Raw genomic sequence first — 13,100 nt, 5'->3', positions numbered from 1 at the left:
AGGTCAGAGAGACTCTAATGGTCAGAGAAGTATTGTTTTGTATACATTCCCATGTATATGGGTTGTTTTCAAGTGGGCAATTAATAAATTCTTTTTGATTAATATATCATCCTGAGCATTTAGTTGGAAAAAGATGAAGTGGCTCTTACTCATCCAATGCCTAATTAGGCCAATGTCTCACACCAAGTTGCTAGAAGTTTTTCAGTCTAATATTTTTGAAGTCTCCCCTTGTGCAGAGTTCAATACTAGGATCTATGGAAAAAAGAAAGACACCCCTTAGAGCATCTTATAATTTAGGAATGGAGATAAGAGATATGTGGCACCACTTTTGTGATAACTAACTAATGTTTATAGAATTTTTCTTCCAATAAGCCTTTGTGAGTGAGGAACTAAAAGTATTATCCCTACTTTACATATGAGTAAATTGGGGTTTAGAAAGGTTGAGTGACTTGTCTAAGTCATACAACCAATAAAAATAGGGGTTGAGGCTTGAACTCAAGTCATCTGATTCTTATGTAATGGACTGGTCCAAGCAGACTCTACTTTCTTTTTTGATTGCATCCCTCCCAGAAGGCTGTGCATGAGCTCATAGTATGAGGAATTTCTGACCTGGGGAAGTCTCTTGAAAGACAAGAAATGTGACTGGAGGTCTGAGTGGGTTAGTCAGGAAGAGACCAGATGAAAAGAGCTGGGTTGAGCACCAATATCCCATCTAGACTTCAATAGTGACTATAAAAGATGCTGTCCAGGATGCTAAGGAGGGATCATCCTTTTCCTTGCCCAGAGGTCGATGCTCCCCAGACCGCAGTACTCCTCAGCCTGAAGCACTGTGCAACAGAGATCGCCACTCTCTGTTGTTCAGTCCTTTGGTTGTGCCTGACTCTTTGTGACCCTGACGGCCATAGCACACCAGGCCCTCCTGTCCTCCACTAAACATGCTGGGCACCCTCTGACCTGAGGGGCATTTCCTCTGATGCCACATCTTTTAGCATTTTAATACTGTCCATGGGGTTTTCTTGACAAAGATACTGGAGTAGCTTGCCATTTCCTTCTCTAGTGAATGGCCTTTTGTCAGATCTCTCCACTCTGGCCTGTCCATCTTGGGCAACCCTGCATGGCATAGCTCATGATTAAATTGAACTATGCAAGCCTTTCCATCCTGACAAGGTGGTAATCCTTAACCCACATAAAAACACCAGAAGCCCAGTATTCTCTAAAGGGGCAGCAAGTTTCCCTGGTACCTTTGTTTGAATCACCGATGTATCTTCCTCCTCTTAGGCTGGAAAGAATGATTAAGAAAGAACTGAGTCTAACATTGCATAGGAGACACACATGGAGAGGGTAGTCATTTGGGAATGGATGCCAAGAGCATCTAATACTTGATTCAATTCTTTGGTATTATCATTTTTCCCCTTAAAATCTTTGCTTTGAATTCATAGTCATGTTATTTGGTTTGGTTTGATTAAAAAAAATTAGTGGGGGCTCATAAGCTAGAAGTTGGAATACAGAGATGCTTTAACCATTCCATAGATCTGAGTGTAGATGAGAAGGGGGGCCCCATTATGAGATCCTGGGTGATGCATTTAGAAAGAACACTTGTGAATCAATACACCACTGCAAAAAATAATAGAATAAAATGATACTATTTGCATGGGCATGAAAAGGAACAATCAATCAATAGGAAGAAAGGTAAATCAAGGAAGGCTTCTTGGAAAAGGTTAACTTTGAACGTGGGACCCTGAAAAAAAGAGGCAGTATTAATGAAGGGAGAGCAGGAGATGGGAGTGACAACTCAGAGTTGTTTTCTACCCCCCAGACAATAGGGTTTGTTGCTCTGTGATTGTGGAAATAGATGCTTGTTACATCCTAAAGTTTCTGAACTTGAGGGGTTGCCGATGGGATATCTATATATAGTAGGATTTGTAAATCCATTTGCCAAGTTGCCATAGCCCTGAGGGACCCCTCTGGAGGAGATGCTCTGTGGAAGGGGGAATCATCAGTGTTATCATTATTGCCAGGGCAAGGCACAAAATCTCAGGTCTGGAAGAGAGGAGGAGGAAAGTAAAATGAGAATAATAACATCTGTATGGTCTTCCTTACAGGGTGAATGAAAGCACTTGGCTCATTTGAAGGAACTGGGGGTGTTAAGCCTGGAGAGGAAAATACTTCGATGGGGCGCATTCACTGTATTCTGGTATCTGAAGGGCTGTCATGCGGATTAGACTTGTTCAACGTGGCCCCTAGGGGAAGTACTAGGAGCAGTAAATGGGTAGAAGTTTTAGGGAAGTTCATTTCAACCCTGAGTAAATAAAAACTTCCTAATAATCAGAGCCAGCCAAACAAGAAGTCAGCTGTCTCAAGAGGTTTTAGATTCTCCCCTGAGAGTGGCTATCTCCAAGAAAAGTCTGGGTGACCACTGGTTGAAGAGCTCTAAAAAGGGTTCTTATTCATGTATGAATTGGACCAAATGACGTCTCAGGAGGCCCTTCTAAGCCTAAGGTTCTATAACTCTAGATAAGGGGCAGAAGCTAGTTTCTTTCTATACTTCTGTGACATCACAATCACAAGTACAGAGAATTCTGCCCACCCTACTCTGTCCTCCTCAGAGAAGGAAGGAGCCCTTTCAGGTCCCCTTTTGCTCACTTGGCTTTCTCAAAATCTTGTGGGGAGTGGGTTCAATATTCATCTCTGGAGCAAGGTTGAATGGAGCCTTTAGAGCAGTGGTTTTCAACCTTTCTAATGCCGTGACCCCACAATACAGCTCCTCATGTTGCGGTGACCCCAAACCAAAACATTATTTTGGTGACTACTTCAAAACTGTAATTTTGCTACAGTTATGATTCAGAATGTAAATATCTGATATGCATTATGTATCCTCATTGCTACAAATCAAACATAATTTAAACATAGTGATTAATCACAAAAACAATATTTAATTATATGTTGAAAAATATTAATCCAGCAGGAGGCAGCCTGAGCATTGGGGCAGGAGGTAAGTCCTGCTTGGGGAGGGGGTCCGCAGATGCTGCCTTCTTCCTGTCAGCTCCCTCCAACTCGAGCTGAGGCTTCACTTTGCTGGGGTTACTCAGCTCTGTTATCCGCTCCAAAAGTTATCTACCCCAGGACTCGTTCTTAACCCCTCCGGAGCCAGCACCCGGGTGCTCTCTCTGGGTCTCTGTTTGAGTCTGGTCTCCAGGCAACAGGGTAAATCCATTGCCCCTCATGGGGGGAGGGCTGCTGATAGGCAAATAATATTAGTACAATGTGCGGGCAGCAGGGTCCCCATTCTTTCCGAGATCTTGCTGTAAAGTAGCTCGATTTCTCAGCAGAAATATGTATTTTCCAATGGCTTTAGGCGACCCCTGTGTTTTGGTCGTTTGACCCCCACGGGGTGGTGACCCACAGATTGAGAACCGCTGCTTTAGAGGCTAGCTTCATCAACTGGTCAGGCAACAAATATTTATTAAACACTTCAGGTGTTCCAGGCTAAGTACTAGAGATATTAAGGCAAAAGGGAAACAGTTCCTGCCTTCAAGGAGTTTATATTCTAATCAGGGAGAAAACGTGAATATCTATAAGTGAAACTACAGCCAAAAGCTGGAGGTCTGATGGGACTAAAGAGACTTAAAAGACAAAGACACTGAATGGGAAGGGCTTCACTGGGTATCCTTTTTCACTCTTCATAGACCTCATGGGGGCACCCTATTTCATCTTCCATTTCAATATGTTTTTTAACTCCTAAGTCTCACTGGAATATATACAATTTCATTGGTATATTCATGGCATATAGAAGTCAAATTCAAGGAAACCTTGGGAGAACACTAGCAACTGGGTGGGGAGTAGGGGATGGAACCTGAAAAGACAATGTACAAGTGGTACTTACATTGAGACTTTCAGATTCAATGCTGTAATATGATTTAGCAGTGAGGGTACCTGCTCCCAGAGTCCAGGGGAAACAGTTTTAGGAACCTATGCCAGAATAGCAAATCCCATCCCACATCCGCAAAAGTACCAGCAGGAATAGCAAGGATAATCTGGAGTTTTTCTTCCAAGAAATGTTTTTCAGGGAATTCTTGAAATAATTTTCTTTAAATTCCTATTATAAAATTTCATGGGCAATTAAAAATGATGAATTGAGGGCATTAATTATACAGGCTGGTAGTATTTTGTTTAAAATTGTAGAAGATTAAAAAAAAAACAACTGCATAGAATATACACTCCCAGATCAAGCAGGCTTTGCCCAAGAATACAAGTCATTGTTCCAGAGGTAGTTTCCCATCTCCAGGCCACCATTTCTTAGGTTTTCCAGGCTCAGTGGCAGCATGGCTCATCTGGCTAACTAGAGGGCCCCTCTTTGCTTCTTCTCTGTCTAGAGGGAGCACAGTCTCAGGAGATCCTTACTTCTCAGAAAATAGGGTGAACACCCCTGCACTAGATCTCATCTCCACCCATTCCCCCAGGGCCAAACCACAGCCCTGGAAAGCACAGTCCTCTTCTAGGGTGGAGTGTGGGCCAGGAAAAAGCAAGCATAGAGGACCCCGGGCCCCAGGCCCAGCTACCGCGCCTAACATGATGAAGGGGAGCTGTGGTTGGGGCTGGGAAGGAATCCAGAGGCTCAGAAAGAGATCCCAGATGTTGTTTGCCGCCGGCCGTCTGACAAGTGTTGCTGCTTGGCTCTGGGGTGCCTGTTTGCTGGTTCTCTGAGGAATTCCAACTAAGCTATGAATGAGAACAGTTCCTGATCTATTACCTTTAGGGGAATTAGGCCCAGAGTTTCTACTCTCTTCCCTCATACCAGACTGTGGGAGGGCTCTGTGTCGGCCTTGGAACGCTAGAGGCTGGAGATGGAGAATAGGTTAGTTTATCCAGGACACAGAGGATGTCAGAGCTAAAAAGGCATAGAGCCCATCTAGTCTAACCTCCTCATTTTGCAAAGGAGAGCAGTGAGGTCCAGAAAGAGGAAGCAACTAACCCAGGGTGACATCGCCTTTATGAGCAGCAGAACCATGGCTGGAACCCAGATCCAACTCCTAGTCCAGCTTCTTTTCCATTAGACCACTCCAGCACTTCTCGCATTAGATTGAGCTCCTTGAGAGCAGGGACTGTCTTTTGTCTCCTTTTGTATCCGCTGCCACATAGTAGGTGATTAATAAGTATTTATTGATTGATTTGTTGATTCTATGACAGTCTGAGCTGGGATCCAGGTATCCCCTGTCTGCTAGCTCCCTGCCACTTTCAGACAAAAGAGCTGAGATTGTGTTTTGCCATGAATTCTCAGAGCCCAAAGCTAAAGTATAAGAACAGGATTCCCTTCTGCCCCTGACTGACTTTTCATTGGGAAAGAGAAGGATAATGAGCAGGAATGTTTACAAGCAACATGTTGGTCAACTTACACCCTGGAAAATGGCAGGCATGTTGGTCTGGCCCTTGTTTGAGAGGCATCCTGAAATAGGAAGGCCACTGATGTCACTGTGGCCACCAGCTGGAACTTTACCTGTGTCTTCCTGTACTCAGAGAGACTTTAAGAGTCCAGTGTTTACTGAATACCTACAGTAAGCCAGATATACCGTACCTTAGTCCTTGCCCTCAGGCAGATTACAATCCAGGACCTAGAACCTGGATCCTTGAATGTCAAAAGTGAAAGAGACCTCAGGAACCATTGGCCCAATTCTTTTGTTTTATAAAGCTGGAAACTCAGAGGGGAAGAGAAACACAGAGACAGAGAGAGAGGGAGGGAGAGACAGAGTCAGAAAGACAGAGATTTAGGGAGACACACACAGACACACATAGAGAGAAACAGACAGAGACAGAAAGTCAGAGAGATTTAGAGAGGCAGAGAGAGAGAGAGAGAGAGAGAGAGAGAGAGAGAGAGAGGAGGGAGAGAGAGAGAGACAGAGAGAGACAGACAGAGAGAGAGAGAGAGTTCCTAGCCTGAGGCCTTACAGTAAAATCTGGTGGCAGAAAGAGGAGAGAGAAATAAGGCATCAGTGGAGATGGTCAAAGAGCTGAGTGTGAATTTAACATGCTTTCTGCCCTCTAGAGATCAGCAAGGTTATACCTGGGTCTCCAAATATAAAAACATTTACCTCTTCAGTAACCAAAAGGAAGCTAGTTGAGGTAGACTGGGTCAGAGGAAGGGGTCCAGAACCCTGGTTGAATCAGCAGGACCATAAGCCAAGTAGTTAAGGATTAGAGGAGGGGGCCTGTAGACTAAAGGGGAGTTTATAGGAGGACTATTTGATGCTTCAAACTGGGGAACATGGGAGTTACCTAACGGGTCAATAGTTAGCCCCCTTAGTCTCCCCGACATTGGGGTGCTTATATTTCCTTGTGCACTCACTGCATCTGCTGGGTTTGACAGGGTGAAAGCGTTACCACCAAAGAATGAGAGAGTAACAAAAGACTAGGATGTCGGGGTATAATCTTTGATGGGAGACATTTCCCAATTTGTACCCTCAGATGTGAAAAGTGGAGCTGACCTGGAGCAGGGACCCAGGAATAGGGGACAGGGAACCATTTATATCATGTGACCAAGAGCCCCAATCTTCCTTTTCTCAGTCTCCCCTTTAAGTCTGAATGGGTTTGAGGCTGGAGGGAGAGGCCACGGGGAGAAATCAAAGGAAAGCTGTGTGCAAGGCTGAGGAAGGGTGAGAAGGGGAAGGAGTGAAAAGCAAAGTTGCTTCCTTGATGGATTTGTTCCCTCTGATTAGAATCACATCTGGTGCTACTCAGGCTGAGACGTCTGACCTGTCCAAAAGGCAGCGATCCATGCACAGCCCACTCCCAGTAGTGCCGACATACAGACATCGCTGACAGGAAATAGCACAAGTCAAGATGACGGAAGGAAGCCTGGGCTCCCAGAAATGGTCCTGAACTCACCCCAGTGCCAGAGGTCCCTGCTCAGTTGGTGGGAAGCAAGGCAAAGAGGAGATTCCTTGACAGTCCCCTCACCCTCACCCTGCCTACACAGGAGCACCTTTCTCTTGGATGTATGAAAGGCCTTTTGGGGCAGAGAAGTCAGGGTAGGCTGATGCCATCTGCTTTAATTGAGAAGGTCCAGCATCTTCCTCCTCCTAAAAAAAGTGAGTAGACAGGAAGAGTGTTGGGCTGGGGCTACTGTGGACACAGGATGGAGCCTGTTATGACAATTCTGATTCCTGAGTAGGCCAATAGCCTCTAGATTCCATCCTACTTCTTGGCCTCAGTTTCTACTTAGAACCTGTAAATATTAACCTCACTACCCTCCCCTCACCCAACCTAACTTCTGGTAAAGTCCACCTTTGCCATTCTTTTTTACATGGATATTGGCAAAGATTTCACAACACACACACACACACACACACACACACACACACACACACACACACAGAGAATGTGGCTATTTTTCCATGAAGATATTTGCCAGGAAAGTATGAACAACATTTAATTAGTGCTTACTATGTGCCAGGTACTGTGTGGAGCACTGGGGATCCAATCACAAAAAGCCAGATGGTTCCTGTCCTCGAGGAGCTTCTATTCCAAGAGACAACACACAGAGAGGAATAGTGTTGAGTGAGGAGTGTTTAGATTATGGAAGTCACAGGGATGGTGAATGGCATCATTAGGTAATTGGCATATCCTTTCTAGGAATACTAATATTGATCTGATTGCTATTCCAAGAAGTAGAAAGTTTCAGAGTGGGTTGGGGGTGGAGGAGAAGAAAGGTTTATAGGTACCACAGTGTGGCCTGCAGATGGCTAGACTGAGGAACAGCATAGTGCATCTGTATTTGGGCTACTTATGGTAAACTTTCACCAGTCAGAAGCCCAGAGTTCCAGGCTGGGAACTTGAGTGCCTGGTTGGAGATGGAGGCAGAAACACAGGAGTATGAAATGAAGAAAACCAAGGAACAGCAGGGAAAGTCTGGGTCAGGCTAAGTTCTTAGAAAAACCAAGAGTGAAATGAAAGCTAATTCTTCAGGTGTTGCTTCATTGTTTAATACTAAAGAACTGTGGAACTCTGTTCTTCTCCCCAAAGATCTTACAGCCTAACTGGGGAGATGTACCAATTATACGTGAAATGTTCTCAGAACATGAAAGGCAGAATATAGTTGTCAAAAATGTATATGCACAAAAGAAATAATAGGACTTCAGAAGAGGGAGAGATAATTATTGGGAGGAACGTTTCATGAAGAAGGTCAACTTGAGCTGAACTTCAGAGGATGTTCCCAAAATTCTTCAAGTAAAAAAGTTTTGGGTTTTTTGGTTTTGTTTTTTTTAAGTAATGGAAGGCAAAATGGAAGGTCAATTGTCATCAAATTTATTTTCTTTCCATCAGGTTTTTAAAAAAATTCTAAACAATATCCAACAGCAAAACAAATTTGAAAACACAAATTAAAAAAATAAATATATAATTATAATCTCTGAGTCATTCAGTTTGTTTTTTAATTACACTTTAACAAAAAGAATACATAGCATTTGAGATTCCTTTATCCATGAGTTCCAGAAAGCTACCCAGAGTTCTGGTTCATTGTGGTAAGTAGCTCTAAACCATAGTTTATGAATAACAAATGTGCTTTCTTTTGTCAGAGGATGCACTTAGTTTAAAGCAAAAGCATTAATAAAGTAAAATATTCAAATATTCAAGAGATATCTTCTATGTAGATATTAACTCTAATGACTGATCACACTTGCATCCATTTTGTGTTGAGACCTTTTTCACTTTCTCTTGCTATTGTGAGCATACCAGTGGAGCACATGTACCATCAAATGGTTATCCCTTGCTCTTGCTGCATGACCAATCCATCTTTTTTTAATCATACTTTTCTTTGATAACATCTGTTATTCCAATTCTTCTTCATAGCTCCTTCTGTATTAAGAGGTGTAGCCTGCTCACACTCACCATGTGCTTTTCCATTGCCCTCTAACTTGTTCTAACTTCCCATAGGTAATTTCATCACATTTAACTTTGCGTCCAAGTCATGTATCAGTTTTGTACATAAACTTATGGGTAATCTACAAACTGTTCATAAGAACTCAGGAGTTCTTAACAGGAAGTCTGTAAACTTGCTTTTAGAAAAATGTTTTAATAACTGAATTTCAATGTAATTATCTTTATAATCCTATGCATTTTCATTTTAGGCATTTAAAAAAATTGTGAGAAAAGAATTACATGTTCTACCAGATTGCCTAAGGAGTCCATAACACTGATAAAAGGATTAAGAGCTCCTGACTAGAAAAAAAATGATGTTTTTACAGAGGAGGGGGGGAGATAAATTTCAGGGGAAAAACAACATTAGAGACAAATAGAGGAAAATATAAATCTAACTCTCATAATTTTAAAAATGAATGGATTAAACAATCAAATATAATAAAGAAAAGTGACAAATTAGATAAGAAAATCTGCTGTAATCTACTGCTTACCAGAAATGCACTCAAAAAACAAAGACAAGTACAAAATAAAAATGAGGGCCTGGGAAATAAATGAATATGTATCAAGTGAATTTTTAAAAAGCAGGAGTTGTAACCATGCTATCTGATAAAGCAAAAAATAAACATTTACATATACAATAATACAATAGTGGCAAGATATTTCAGTTTTGGATAAGTCCAACTGAAAGATAAATAAAAGGGAAGACCTAGAATTGGAAAATTTTAAAGAAACTAGAACTAAAAGGCTTATGGCACCTTCATATTGGGACTACTAAAGAATATACATATATATTTATTTATCAGCACCACATGGAACTTTTAGAAAAGTTGATCATATATTAGGGCACAGAGATATTACAAACAAATGTCTAGTCCTACTCTTGGAATGCTTTGCCATTTCCTTCTCTAGGCGATTAAGGCAAACACAGATTAAGTAATTTGCCCAGAGTCACACAACTAATAAATGTCTGAAGCTGGATTTGAACTCCAGCCTTTCTGATTCCAGGCCCTGAGCTCCATCCACTGAGTTACCTTGCTGCCTTCCAAATATAAAAAAGCATAAATAACAAATATATCTTTTATAGACCATGATGCAGTGAAAATAGTAATCAGCTCAGGGAGCATAAACAAAAGACACAGACTCAGTCTTAACAATGAAATTCTAAATAACAAATGGGTCAAATCAAAGAATAAATCACAGAAACAATAATTATGTGAGAGAAAATTATAATATTGAAACAACATATCAAAATTTTGGGAGGATGCAGCTAAAATAATTTTTGGCAGAAAAATTATATCCCTACAAGTATACATTCACAAAATAGAAAAGAGAGGTTAATGGACTGAATATGCATTTTTAAAAATTAGAAAACCAACAAATAAACAAATCTATAATGTGCATAAAAAAGATACTAGCAATTAGAGGATAAATAAAGTGGAAGCTAAAAAAGAATAGAAATGATAAATAAAACTAAAAGCTGGTTCTTTGAAAAGACTAAAAACTGATAAATTTTTAGCCAGTATGATTTAAAAGGGCAGGAAGTAAAATGAACAAAATAGTAAACAAACAAGGTGAAATCACAACAAAACCAAAAGAAAGCTCAAAAATTATCAAAACCTACTATGCATAAATACCTGTTAAAGCTGAAAACAAAAGAAATAGAATACCTTAATAATTTTATTTTATGTTCCTCCAATACATGTAAAAACAGTTTTCAACATTTTTAAAGGAATTTTGAGTCTCTAATTCTCCCCTTCCCTCTCTCCCTCCACTGAGATGGTAAGCAATCTGATAGAGATTTTTCATGTGTAATCATGCAAAACATTTGACCATATCAGTCTTTTTGTGGAAGGAAACTCGAACCAAAAAAATTAAGAAAGAGAATGAAAAAAGTTTGCCTTGGTCTGGATTCAGATTCCATCAGTTCTTTCTCTGGAAGCAGATGGAATTTTTTATCATGAGTTCTTTGGGGTTGTTTTGGCTCAGCATGTTGCTGAGAATACCTAAGTTATTCACAGTTATTCATTGTACAGTATTCTTGTCACTGTGTACCGTGTTATCCTGGTTCTGCTTACTTTACTTCACTTCAGTTCATGTAAGTCTATTTGGATTTTTCTGAGCCCTCCTACTTGTCATTTCTTCAGCACAATAGTACTCCATTACAATCATATACTATAACTTACTCTGCCATTTTCCAATTCTTTGACCCACAAAAAGAGCTGATTTAAATATTTATGCACAAAAATTTTTCTGGTTTTTATCTCCTTGAGATACAAAGTGGGTAATTGTATTGCTGGGTCAAAGGGTATGTACTATTTTATAGCCCTTGAGGGATAGATCTAAATTGCTCTCCAAAATGGTTGAATCAGCTCACAACTCCCACAATAGTGCATTATTAATGTCTCATTTTTCCCACATTCCCTCCAGGTTTTGTCATTTTGCTTTTCTGTCAATAGCCAATCTAGTAGGTATGGAGTGGTATCTCAGAGTTATTTTAATTTTCATTTCTCTAATTAATAGTGATTTAGAGCATCTTTTTACATGACTATGGAGAGCATTAATTATTTTGTCTGAGAACTGCTTATTCTTATTCTTTGACCATCTGTCAATTGAGAAATGAGTTTAGAGGAATCTTTTCAAAAACATAAAGTACTCAAACTTAGAGAAGGCCAAATAAAAATCTATTAAAAATCCAGTTGTAAAAAAGGAAGTAGAACTAGTGACAAAGGAAATACAAAATAAAAAAGAGAATTCCAATAGTGGCATAGACTTCCGGTCAAGATGGAGGCTTAGAAGCTGTGAAAGTTCAGACCTCAGAAACCCTTCCTTAACGATCCCAAACTGAGAGCTCCTAGGACACTGAAATTCAAGCTGAACAACAGGACAGACCTGGGGAACCCTCCTCCCAGACCTGGATCAAAAGGTACAGCTCCCCAAAAGCCAAAACCCTAGATCACTCGGATCTAAGGGGCAGGCAGAAGGAAGGTGCCAGGACCCATCCCTCCCAACCCAGAGTGCTGAGCACATGGCAGCAGCGGGAATTTCAGGGTCGGCAAAAGGGCCCCAGGGCTGGCTATTTTGAAGGACTCACCTTGAAAGCAACCTGAGCCAGTCTCCAGGACGCCCAACACAGACGGCAGGGAAACATAGAGAGAAGGGGGAAGCCTGTAGCCCCCTGGCTGGGTCCTTCCAACTGAGTCTCAAGGGAAGTCCTAGCTTTAGGGCACCAGCTGAACCCAATCCCATCAGGAGCCCTCAGAGCTACTGAAAGAAGAGAGACCTTAGGGCCGGCAAAGGGGTTGCTCCGAAGAGCTTACCTTGAAAGTAACCTGGGCCAGTCTCTGGGCATTCAACACAGATCATGGAGGAGGAGGTTGGTTTTTTTTCTTTTTTTTTTTTTGGCTCGGGGATCATTTGGCCGACACCAGCTGAACCTAATCCCATCAGGAGCCCTCAGAGCTTCTGAAAGAACAGAAACAGGGCCAGGGAAGGACTTGCCTTGAAAGCAACCTGGGCCAGTCTCTGGGCATTCAACACAGATTGGGAAGGAGGAGGTTTTTTGCTTTAGGGCTCATTCAGTACAAACAAACTGAACCTAATCCCATCAGAAGCCCTCAGAGTCCAGGGAGGCCACGACCCCTCCCCCTTTAGAAAGCAGTCTTTTGAAAGAACCAGCTGAATCTAATCCCATCAAAAATCTCCAGAACACAAGGAAGCCCAGGCTCCCCACCCATCCTCATTGACTGCTGGACTTTAAGCCAATCAAAAGCCTCCAGAGGACAGGGAAGCTCAAACCCCCAACAACCCTCCCCCAGAGACTACACCAAGAGATCTTCTGTTAAAGCTCCAAGAGAGGAGACTGATAGAAGTCCCCAAAAAACAAAGAAAATGAGAGGAACAAGAGCACAGACAAATATGGGGAATAAAGAAGGGGTGAATTTGAGCAAACAACAGAAAAAGAAGAAAGAAACTACAATAGACAGCTACTACTCAGCAAATGGAACAGAGGGGGAGAGATCAGCAAACGATAAACCAGAAATCCCAGCGAATTGGATACAGGCTGTGGAAGAACTCAAAACACAACTAAGAGAGGCTGAAGACAATTGGGAAAAGAACTTAAAAATTAAGATAAGTCATCTGGAAACAGAGGCACTTGAACTAAAACAAGAAAATAGTGTCTTGAAAGCCAA

The sequence above is a fragment of the Monodelphis domestica genome, chromosome 1 (assembly GCF_027887165.1).
Source record: "Monodelphis domestica isolate mMonDom1 chromosome 1, mMonDom1.pri, whole genome shotgun sequence".
NCBI classification, from domain to species: domain Eukaryota; kingdom Metazoa; phylum Chordata; class Mammalia; order Didelphimorphia; family Didelphidae; genus Monodelphis; species Monodelphis domestica.
This window is presented reverse-complemented; position numbering follows the sequence as displayed.